Source organism: Microcaecilia unicolor, chromosome 2 (assembly GCF_901765095.1).
Source record: "Microcaecilia unicolor chromosome 2, aMicUni1.1, whole genome shotgun sequence".
NCBI lineage: Eukaryota > Metazoa > Chordata > Amphibia > Gymnophiona > Siphonopidae > Microcaecilia > Microcaecilia unicolor.
Genome location: NC_044032.1, coordinates 395,191,161 through 395,203,867, shown reverse-complemented (window position 1 = coordinate 395,203,867; position 12,707 = coordinate 395,191,161). Strand labels below are relative to the sequence as shown.

General features: G+C 40.7%; 1 protein-coding gene across 1 annotated transcript in view; it reads right to left on the bottom strand.

Moving 5' to 3' along the window:
- ARHGAP24 (Rho GTPase activating protein 24) overlaps positions 1 to 11,539 on the bottom strand; it is a 912,569-nt gene extending 901,030 nt beyond the window's left edge. Inside the window, exon 1 of the mRNA XM_030190600.1 lies at positions 11,322 to 11,539. The gene's annotated coding sequence lies outside the window, so the exon portion shown is untranslated. The remainder of the gene's footprint in view (positions 1 to 11,321) is intronic.
- Between the last annotated feature and the right edge of the window lie 1,168 nt (positions 11,540 to 12,707).

The following is a 12,707-nucleotide window of genomic DNA, read 5'->3' as shown; positions in this document are numbered from 1 at the left end:
TTATGTGTATATATGTCAACAACCACATGTAAATGACTAAAATACCCTAAAGTGGGTACATACTTTATCACTTACAGTACACACCCTCATATAAAAGTACCCTGAAAATGTATGAGCTAGAAGACAAAGCATACAAATGAATAAATTACGTTTATTCAAAATCTGATATACTACCCATGAGAGTAACCTTCTGAGTAGTTTACAATTCAATATGAATATAAAAAATAGAACACTTTAGTAATAATAGAAAAGAAATCAAAAAGATAACTGCCAAAAACACATAAAACAACATGTAATTATATGGTTGTAATATTGTTGTTGTCTTTTATCTGGATATTATTACTTTTTTTATTTTATTGTTATTTTGGATCCCCTTTCGAAGTAAATCAAAATACTGAATATCAAATGCTGTATGATCAGGGTAAAACCAATATGTAACATGTAAACTAGGTTTTGGAAGAAGGAGTTCTGTACTTCTTACAGACCTTTTCCATCTGTTCTCACTTTTCTTCTTTAGTCATCTTTCTTTCTTTCTATTCTGTTCTATTCTCTACATTTGTTAGTCACCCACTTCCTACAAAAGGTTCTAAGGGTCCCTTTTATTAAAGCTTAGTGGGCACTAAATTCTAAGAAGCCCATAGGTATATACCCCCTAACGCTATAAAAGCTACCAAAAATTGCATGTGCGATTTAATTAAATAACACGCTAATTAGCACCAATAATTGGCTTTTAACAAGCAATTATTGGCACTGATTAGATTTAATTGGAATATATGTGTGTAAATTTAGGCGTGAGATCCGCACCTAAATTTTACATGTGAGTTGAAAAAGGGGGTACAGAAATGCGAGGGTCATTGGCGGAATGGTGGCGTCCCTTACATTTACATGTGTTGTTATAGAATAACAAGGATACATTTGCACCATATTTCACTTGGTGTAGACGGTTGTGCCTAAAGATAGGTGTGATTCCTGGGCACAAGGGCTATTCTAGAAACTGTGCCTAACTTTAAGAGTGGCTTATAAAATAGCAATTTGGTGCCGTATATATAGAATTCACCCCATAATGGACTTCTTAGCACTTAGCACACACTAATAATGTCCATTAGCGTACGGTAAGCTTGTGATAAACTTTAGTAAAAGGGCCTTTAAGTGACTTACAATATAATATTTAAAAAGAGGCTGGAACTTTCGCCAGAAAGTTAGGAATAAACTACATGAGAAATGAAACAAATAACTCCAAATTCAAATTCCAGATTTGAAAACTGCTTTGCAAAATGAAACATTATCTATGCTCTACGAAAAGCAAAATAAGAAGGGTGAAGCCTAATCCTCAGTGGGAGACTATTCTAAAATTTAATCACTTGAAAGAGAAAAGAGGTTGTCGGAGACCCGTTTAAATCTAATCCATCTCAGGTATCCCATGGTAGTTTTGGCATCTGTGAACAATTCCAACGTGCTGAAAAACACTTTTTATATTTTAGCGCTGGGACGTGTTTGGGGGCAGAAAGTAAGTGTGCCCAGTGCTAATTGGTTAGCGCAGTAAACTGGAAAATGCAGCTGTTTTACAGCCATGCTAAAAGTGGCCTCAGCACATGCTAGTCATAACGCAGGCCACATTTTCATGCAGCTTTGTAAAAGGGCCCCTTAATGAATAGCACCAGTGAAATCATTAGCCAATACGTATGTGCAGCATCACTACCCATACGAACGGCGACACTAATTATACAGATCAACTTAAACACCCCACTTATTTATTTATAAGGATTTATTTACTGCCTTTTTTCAAGGAATTCACTCAAGGCGGTGTACAGCAAAAATAAGTCAAACATAAGAAATAGACAATTACAGCAGTAAAAATATTCAAACAACAAAACAAAGTATGGCATATTATATTACTTACAATGTCAACACAATACACAATAAAACATTTTAATAGAGAGCATAAGATGTAAGCAAAGATGGAACATATAGATAGGTAAGATGGAGTAAGAACATAAGGGAATTAATTTAAGACAACTGCACATGAGGTCAGAAAGTTGCTTGAATATTATCTTAGCACCACCATCCAAATAGCATTTTACACACACTGTAACTTAAACCAATTCTTCATATCTTCTTTATCTGTATAAAGAATTTGTCTTGAGTTTAGCCATCCATCTACTTATCTCAATGATTCTGTACCATGCATCTTGTCCCATCTATATATCTGCAGCTGGCCCCTCAACTACATGGTAAGCTGTATTGTAGAAAAGCATTAGCATCAGATCTATGTTATTTGAATGTACTAATTTGTGCTTATTAGGTGTTTCATTAGTATTATGCTGACATCGTTTTATATCTCTGTTATTTGAATTTCAGTGCTATTAAATGTGCACATTTCTGAAATTATTTCATGTTAATACTATTATTAGGTTTTAATCTGCTGTTCTCAAGTTTACCTCATTCTATAACATGAGAGCTACATCCTCTTGCACGCTCTAAACATTCACTTACTGGTGCACGACTGACTATAGAAGAATGGCAGCTGAAAGAGGAACCCTACCTAATAATAACAGCAGCGAGTCATATCATCATTTTGGAATCTACCACAACAGCACATCCACACCTCCCCACCTTATGAGCTCCTGAGACACCATGACCTCTCCTCACCATCAGTGGCTTCTACCCTCAGGGAGGACTCTGTTCTGAAGTCTTTAACAGAGCACATTTAAGACTGACAAAGAGCGCTAAATTAGCTCCAAAAGCTATCACCATGATATGGCTCACATGGATTTGCTTAGCCTTTTTGAGCACGTCAGGCAGTAACCTACCAGATAACTTAATGCCTAATCCTATCCCCATAATCTATAAGTGCATTCACTCTGCAGCTCCTCAGGACCTCTCCACTCTCATCTCTCCCTACATTCCTCCCCGGGAACTCCGTTCACTGGGTAAATCTCTCTTATCTGCACCCTTCTCCTCCACTGCTAACTCCAGACTCTGTTCCTTTTATCTTGCTGCACCATATTCCTGGAATAGACTTCCTGAGCCGGTACGTCAAGCTCCATCTCTGGCCATCTTCAAATCTAAGCTAAAAGCCCACCTTTTTGATGCTGCTTTTAACTCTTAACCCTTATTCACTTGTTCAGAACCCTTATTTTATCATCCTCACATTAATATTCCCTTATCTCCTGTTTGTCCTGTTTGTCTGTCCTAATTAGATTGTAAGCTCTGTCGAGCATGGACTGTCTCTTCATGTTCAAGTGTATAGCGCTGTGTATGTCTAGTAGCGCTATAGAAATGATAAGTAGTAGTAGTAGTATAATCTACAATCCGTCTAGAAAACACTGTTCTAAGAAACACCCTAGCTGTAATGTCAGATACCTGCTAGACAATGTCAATATATACCATCAGAATACTACTATGATTGTTATCTTTTGAAATTACCCAAACAAGTCTTCCCTTTAGAACACAAGTCTCAACTCACTCCTGTCCCCGTCATTTATATCAGCACCAGGTCTGTGGGGAACACGGCTCTCTTACTCAGGGATCTGAGCTTTCTGTTTATCTTAGAGATATGGCTCACAGAAACTGATAGTCTGATACTGCCTCACATCTATCCACCTGGTTATGGTATTCTTCACTCTCTAAGACAGGGTAAAAAAGGCGGTGGACTTGTTCTTATATTTAAGAGTTTTCTCCACGTGTCTAGTTAGTTCTGGGGTTTTCCCTGAACTGGAATATATGCTGTGCAAATTCTGCAATGATTCAAAAGAGGCAAATCAAATCACCCTACTCCTCATTTACTGTCCTCTGGGAGCTTGGTCCAAGGCAGAACAATGACTTGTAGAGATTACTTCCTCTGTCATGTCCCAATTTTCTAGGATTATCTTCCTGGGAGAGACTTAAACCTACACTTTGAAAATGATGCGGACACCAATGTCCACAACTTAAAATCATTCCTGAAGGACTGTGAACTAACTCTATTCTCCGAGGGTGCAACTCAAGAAAAAGGTCATATGTTAGACTTCATGACTTCCTATCCTAATAGCTTGATGAGCTCATTCAAATGGAAGCCAGTACCATGGTCTGACCACTTCCAACTGGATTTCACCATTGATATCTGTATGTCAAGCTTAACCAGGCACAAGTCATCCAAAGTCATCTCCACCAGAGGTAAAATCAATGAGGTCACTTTCTGGTCTGAGTTAACAGATTCCCTCACTACCTCATCTCCTACACATGGTTCGATCAAATCCCACTGGAATACCAAGGTGAAAATCATACTAGACAAAATTGCTCCACTTACCACTAAAAAGGTCAAAACATCCAGAAATTCACCATGGATTACAGAGGAACTATCCAGCCTAAAAAGGGAATGTCAACACCTTGAAAAGCAATGGAGAAAGAACAAAGATACTAATGATAAATCCAAATTGAAGTCAGCCTTCCGATGCTACAAAAAGAAGGTAGCTGATTCAAAACTTCAGTATTATAGCAGCCTAATGGGTCAAGATGATCTTGACAAAAAAAAGCTTAACTCCTTAGTTAAAAAAAACTAGCTTCCACTAATAAGGATGAATACTCACAGAAAACATGTTTCACCACCCAAGACCTAGCTGATCATTTCACAAATAAGATCCTCCAACTTAGGTCTAGTGCAACCCATAGTTCAGCCTCAATCGCTGGAGATCCTATAATCCAAGGACTCAAAACTGACCAAATCTTTTCAACTACTAACAGTTGAGGATGTAAGATCACTGCTGTTGAAATGCTCCCAAGCCAACTGCTCCCTGAATTAATGCCCAAAATACCTACTCAAATCAATCCCTATGGAAGCAGTAAACTGGTTACTCGATGATCTCAATCAGTTGTTTTAAATCTGGCTCTCTTCCTCCTGATATGGGCAAAATTGTTCTCACTCCGCTGTTGAAGGGATCTGGGCTAGATGTAGCATTGCCTGCAAACTACCATCCAGTGGCAAGTATACCTGTTTTTACTAAAGTATTAGAAATCTACATCAGTAAACAACTCTCTTTATATATGGAAAAAATTTCAATATTACACTGGTCACAATTTGGCTTCAGATCATCACTTAGTATGGAAACATTGCTGCTGGTTCTGACTGCATATGTCAAACAACACCCATGCCAAGGCAACCAAGTAATCCTTCTCCAATTCAATACATCGGTGGTGTTCGATGCAGTTGACCACACATTGCTACTCAAATGCCTGGACCAGAAAGGAATAAAAGGGACTGTGATCAAATGATTTGGTGAATTCCTTTCAAATCGAAGCTATTATGTCAAGCAAAACAACCAGCTTTCCAACTACTGGTCTCCTAACTTTGGGGTCCCCCCTTTCACCTATCCTGTTCAATCTCCTTATGTCATCCCTTGCCTCAATACACTTGGGTCTTAATGAACTACTATTATCCTATGCAGATGACATCCTGCTTCTCTTACCAGTGATAGCATCAAACAAAGATACAATTTAATCTGTAGCGAATGGCATGACTGCTGTTAGCACCTGGTCTTTGACCAATAAACTAAAATTGAATGCACAAAAAACCAAGGTCCTGTGGTTCCGAAATCAGGGAGTTGAGATCCCATCATCAATATCTTTGTCCAATGGTCAAAGCTTTACAGTCGAGTCTGAAACCAGAGTACTAGGGGTCTTGCTTGATTCTTCACTCACCTTCTCTTCCCATATTAACCAGCTATGGAAGAAAACTATTCAAAATGAGACAGCTATGTCTAGTCAGATCATTCTTCGACAAAAACGCCTTTGCACTACTAGTCCAAATGTTAGTCCTACCTTACTTGGACTACTGTAACATTCTACTTCTTGGTATTAAGTGTCATTAACAGAAAAAACTGCAAATCATACAGAATACAGATACTAGACTAATATATGGACTGAATAGATGCACTAGTGTTTCTGTTTCAACTCATCTTAACAAACTGCACTGGCTTCCCATAGCAGAAAGACAAAGGTTCAAAGCTGCTTGTTTAGTTTTTCAAATCTTACAGGGTTTCACCTCTGAACTGCTGACTAAGACCACTTTGCTATGTTTGGTCCAGTCCAACAGACTGAAAGAACAACTGATGCTAGCATCACGGTTTCGAAAGACAATTAGAAATCAGAAGATTTTCAGCTTTCTATTCCATGTACTTGGAGTTAAAATATGGAACTCTCTACCTATTGCCTTCAGAACAGAAAACAGCTACCTGAACTTCAGGAAGAGGCTAAAAACCTCTCTCTCTTCCCAGACTGCTTCATAACAATCCATTGACCATTATCCTTTCCTATAATGTTTTTGGTATCATGCATTACACCTTTGGTCTCTAATTGATGTCATACCTCACGCTAACATTATCGGCTTTAGTCTCACCTAGAATGTACACCGCACTGAACCTTGGAAAGGGGATATTAGCGGTATACAAGAATTGATTTGATTTGATTTATTCTATTTATGTTTGTTTGGTCATTTTACTATTGCTATGATGTTAACAAAATTGTACGTTTTATGCTAAACTGTACCTGTGTATACTGCCTTGAGTGAATTTTTTCATAAAGGTGGTTAATAAATCCCAATCAGTCAATCAATCAATCAATAAAATATAGTCAATGGCACTGAATATATATGCAGATCTCAGACTATGGCTGGCTCTACAGACAGCAGCAGCATTCAGCCGCTATCTGGGGGATTCTATATATGGTGACTAAAGTTGCACGCACAAATCAGTGCACATTGCCAATTTGCTTGCATAATATAATTGATTAATGAGTCAATCAGTGCTGATAATTAGCTGCTAACAACTAATTATCGGCGTTAACTGGCCTTAATTCAGATTTACAGACAGATCATATTCTATAATGCTCTGCGCGTAAATCCTATAGCACGTAAATTGAAGGGGGTATTGTGTCCAATTCTGGTCGCCGCATCTCAAAAAAGATATAAAGGAATTAGAAAAGGTGCAGAGAAGGGCAATGAAAATGATAAAGGGAATGGAATGACTTCCCTATGAGGAAAGGCTGAGAAGGTTAGGGCTCTTCAGCTTGGAGAAAAGGGTGCTGAGGGGTGATATGATAGAAGTCTACAAGATAAGGAGCGGAGTAGAGCGGACAGATGTGAAGTGTTGGTTTACACTTTTAAACAACAACAAAACCAGGGGACACAAGATGAAGCTAGAATATGGTAGATTTAAAACAAATAGGAGAAAGTTTTTCTTTACTCAGCGTGTAGTTAGACTCTGGAACTCGTTGCCGGAGAATGTAGTGACAGCAGCTGGTCTTACGGAATTTAAAGGGGGTTTGGACAGATTCCTGAGGGAAAAGTCCATTGAACATTATTTTTTTTTTTTTTTTTGGGGGGGGGGTTGCCGGGTTTTTGAAGCCTGGATTGGCCGCTGTCGGAGACAGGATGCTGGGCTTGATGGACCCTTGGTCTTTTCCCAGTATGGCGGTACTTATGTACTTATGGGGGTGTGGCCAGGGGCATTTCAGGGACTTTCCCAGAATTTACTCACATTGTTACAGAATAGACCCCATTAGCGCCTAAGTTAGGCATCTGCATTCACGCCTGCTGAAAGCAGGCGTAATTGCTGGAGCCTTAACTTAGGCATTATGCATTTACTGCTGATTTTATATATCACGCCTAGCATTGCACGTCTAAATCTAAGCATATTCCATAACAATGCGCTTAACTTAATTGGCTTTAAAAGCCAATAAAGAGCACTAATTGGCAATAGTTAGAATTTACACACATAGTTCACTAAGCATATTCTGTAATGCAATGCACCTAAATTCTAATGTGCGCAGGTAAAAGGGGGCGTGGTTATTGGCAGAGAACTGGACATTTTGTGGGTGCTCCCAAATCTACATGCATTGTTAGAGAATGTGGCCCAGTCCACGTAAATCTATGTGCAGGGATTTATGCAACATTTGCATTGGTGTAAATGGATGTGCATAGTTTTAGGTGCTGGGATATCAACTAAGCATGTTCTATATACTGTGCCTAAATCTTACAGAATACACTTAAGCAAAAATGATTTCCGCATGGATTTTCCAGGTGCCATATATAGAATCTCCTCCTTAATGCTGTTTTATAAAATGTGTGGATCCTTTATAGAATAGCAGATTCTTTACACAATAATGCTCAGTGCTTAAATTTTTCTGCGCCAATTTTTTGGCGCCATTTATAGAATCTAGTCCTACATGTTTAGCTATAGGCCATGCTGCTGTCCTAAAAAAAAGCCACTCAGCTACACAACGGGTGACTGAATATTGCTGGCTAGCCATAGAGTCAGGCAGAATGTCCACGCTCCGCTATCTAGATAATGCCAGGGTAACCTGAAAGAATTTTTAGTGGCGCTAACCATCCATTTAGGACTAGATTCTATATATCATGCCTAAAAAATTGGTGATGAAAAAATACACCTAGGCATACTCTACAAAGTACGCCTAAACTTCCGCACAGTTTATAGAATACACCGAACGCCCATCCAGGCAACTAAATTTAGTTGCAAGCAGTTATGCCAAGTAAAACTTGATGTAAATGCAGACGCCTAAATCAGGCATGGACCAGGTGTATTTCATAACCACGAGCACAGATTTTACAAACACTCACACCCCACCCATTCCATGCCCATGCCATGCCTCCTTTTCAACTATCTTGCTTATTTTCGAAGTAGAAGGGCGCCCATCTTCTGACACAAATCAGGAGATGGGCGTCCTTCTCCTAAGGGCACCCAAATCGGCATAATCGAAAGCCAATTTTGGCCGTCCTCAACTGCTTTCCATCGCAGGGACGACCAAAGTTCAAGGGGGCATGTCGGCAGTGTACTGAAGGCGGGGCGGGGGAGTGGTTAAGAGATGGGCGTCCTCTGCCTATAATGGAAAAAAGAAGGGCGTCCCTGACAAGCATTTGGCCAACTTTACTTGGTCCCTTTTTGTTCACGACCAAGCCTCGAAAAGGTGCCTGAACTGACCAGATGTCCACCGGAGGGAATTGGGGATCACCTCTCCTTACTCCCCCAGTGGTCACCAACCCTCTCCCACCCAAAAAAAATTAAAACAATTTTTTTCCAGCCTCTATGCCAGTCTCAAATGTCATACCAAGCTCCATCACAGCAGTATGCAGGTCCCTGGAGCAGTTTTTAGTGGGTACTGCAGTGCACTTCAGGCAGGTGGACCCAGGCCCACCCCCCTACCTGTTACACTTGTGGCGGTAAATGGGAGCCCTCCAAAACCCACCCAAAACCCACTGTACCCACATCTAGGTGACCCCCATTACCCTTTAAGGGCTATGGTAGTGTTGTACAGTTGTGGGTAGTGGGTTTTGGGGGGCTCAGCGCCCAAGGTAAGGGAGCTATGCACCTGGGATCAATTTGTGAAGTCCACTGCAGTGCCCCCTAGTGTGCCTGGTTGGTGTCTTGGCATATGAGAGGGGACCAGTGCACTACGAATGCTGGCTCCTTCCATGACCAAAATGGCTTGGATTTGGTCTTTTTTTGAGATGGCCGTCCTCGGTTTCCATTATCGGCCAAAACCGAGGTCGGCCATCTCTAAGGTCGACCTAAATATCAAGATAGTCATCCTAATGTTCAGATTTGGGTATCCCCGACCGTATTACCGAAACGAAAGATGGACGCCCATCTTGTTTCGATAATACGGGATGCCCAGCCCCTTCACCGGGGCGCCCTTAAAGATGGGCACCCAGTTCAATTATGCCCCTCCATCTGACTTAGAATTTATGTGCATCACGTTACAGAATACACTTAGACAGTTGTGTGTGTAAATTCTAATTAATGCCAATTAGTGTCAATAATTGCTTATTAATTGGAATTATCAGCACTGATTGGCTGGTTAACTAATTACATACAGAATATGACCGGATTTGTGTGGGTAACTTAAGTCAAGCTATATAGAATCCAGGGGAAGTAACATAGTAGATGACGGCAGATAAAGACCTGTATGGCCATCCAGTCTGCCCAACAAGATAAAGAGTGACACTGAATTTTTTTTTTGTTGAGCACTCAGTTTTTATTGTACACATGAAAGAAACAAAACAGGTATATATAAAAAAAACTTCCATCAATACAACAAGAAATCAAAAACCCTGTAGTAACACAACATGCAATCCCTGAAACTTTAGAGGGTAGAGTGGGGTGGTAAAGGGCTTTTGATGGGTACTATTTTAGAAGATTAGGATGTGGAAGAGAGGGGATGGAGGCTTGGATGATGTGGCTTGTTCAAAAAGCACAAATGGGTTATCCATTAATTTTTAGCTTTTTCGGGAAGGGCAAAACATTCTGCTCTGATCATACATTCAGAAAGCAGGTCGTTCCAAAGTTGCAGCCCAATGATTGAAAATGCCTGTTCTTGCATCATTTTCTTTCAAATGTAAGAAATAGCTGGAATTTCCAATAATTCAGCCTGATTTGGAGAGTGTGGGATGGTTTGTATGCACAAAAATACTTCGGTGTAAGCCCAGGACTGCCGAAACTGCTTTTCCCTTCACACAAGACATCCCCACCTGTGATAACTTCCAAACTTAAAGCAGACCAAGGCACACTATTCTTGCAATGCAGTTTAAACAGTGTGCCGGAAAGCTTAGTGAAGACTTGCTGTATTGTATAAACAAGGGGATGTAATTAAGGACAATTACAAATTACTCTCATAAGAACACGCCTGGGAAGCGAGGGAAAAAAAACTTCCTACAAGCATAATGTTGCTGTAATTATAGAGAAATGATTTCCCTAGGTGAGGAACGCAAAGAGATTTTGGCAAGAGGATCCTTTAGGTAGAGTGCTTTGAAAACTCTTAGTCTTGATTCACAAAATCTACTGTGCAATGCGAGCGTTGAGTGCTAACTGCTCATTTATTTACAGCTAAAGAGAAAAGGCGTCAGATGGTTCTCGAGAGAAAAACGTTTCAAGTGTGAAAGCTCTTTTTATAACCAGACGACGCTGGCAAGTTTGCATTTTGCCAAACCAGGGGTGGAAGAAGACCAAGTCCAAATGATCCAGCCCAACAAATGAGCAGGAGCTTAAAATCAAGTTTATTAGGACCCCGACACTTAATTTTAAGCTCCTACTCATTTGTTGGGCTGGATCATTTGGACTTCGTCTTCTTCCACCCCTGGTTTGGCTTGCTTGTGGACCTCCTTTTTTTCCAAGTTTGCAGTTCGAACAGATACTATTACTTAAGTTTGGCGACTAATCTGATCCCTATGACCCCCAGACAAAACTGGCATTCAGCTGCTGCCTTCCTGGACTGTACCGAGTAGGTCTCCTACCTGTCAGAATCATAAACAGTGCTCCAGTAGTTTCACCTACCGTTCCACGCGCAGGGCTGATCTCTGCACAGAGATGATCCCCAACTGCAAACTCCAGGGCCAACACTCAGAAAAGAAAATCCCTCAAGTTAAGCGAGAACAGAAGAAGGACTTCTGCAAACCTGAAGGCTTCGCAGAGCAGAAGCACAGCAGTGCCTAAAAATAAGCTGTCACTGCAGCAAATGTTGGGGCTTTTTTTTTCTCCTCCACCCTTGAATGCTCAGACCATCTGCACACTCGTGGTCCCTCTGGGACTCTCGGGTACCAAAATACAGAGCTCCCGGGTATTACCACAGGCACTTCAGATTCATGCAGTGGCACAAAAAAAAATAGTCCGAGAAATCAGCAAAAGTGATTGTAAGTGAACGTGTAAATATCCAGTCGAAGAGGCTGGGATACAGTGGTGAGGCCAGCCCTCAGACACAGATCAGGGTTTCAGATTTCACTGGCAACTGGCAGCTCGTAGCATCTGAAGCAACAAGAGTCGCGGAAGAAAGAACTCACTTGTCAGACTCCTGAGTGCATGGGAGACTTGCAAAATCGCCCGTATGCACCTCAGTCTGTTTACAATCTGTACTGAGGGCCAAGATTAAGGTTTACTACTAACATGCTTTTTTTTATTTTTGCAAAAGATGTGCATACAATTTCTCTGCAAAACACACCTGCTACTTTGGGGAAAGTTTTTATTTCTTTGTTTTATAACTCTTTTGAAAAGCAAGAATATACTGCCCATTTTACAAGCAACCGATGGGGGGGGGGGGGGGGGGGGGGGGGCAGAACCAACATGTTCTCATTCTGGTCCCGCATTGAAGTGCAAATTTGCACTGAGTACCTGGCCACAATTAACATGGGAGTACTTTGGAGGAAATTCTAAATACGACATCATAACAATTGGCACCGTAAAACCATGTGGTTAGCATGATTCTATAAACTACGCCTAAACTTAGGCATAATTTATAGAATACTCTCACGTGCCATCCTTGTGCTTAAAATTTAGGCACAGCCATTTAGGCCACCTAAAACCAGGCCTAAATGCCTGCACCTGTTAGGTTCAGATCGGGTGTATTCCATAATAGTACGCATGGTTTTTTCAACTGCCTACAATCCACCCATTCGACGGCTTTGGCCACACCCCCTTTCTGACTTCACGATAGAATGTATGTGCACCGTGTTATAGAATACGCCTAGAAAGTTGTGCATGTAAATTATAATGAAAGCCAATTAATGCTGCTAATTGGTTAAGTACTAATTGTTGGCACTGATTGACTTGTTAATTGTTATGCGCAGTTTGGCTGTGCGGCCAAATTAGTGTGCACAACTTAAGGTGCCATGTATAGAATTTGGGGGTTACTGCCTCCTGTTAGTGCTCCCGCATTAACTGTGCATT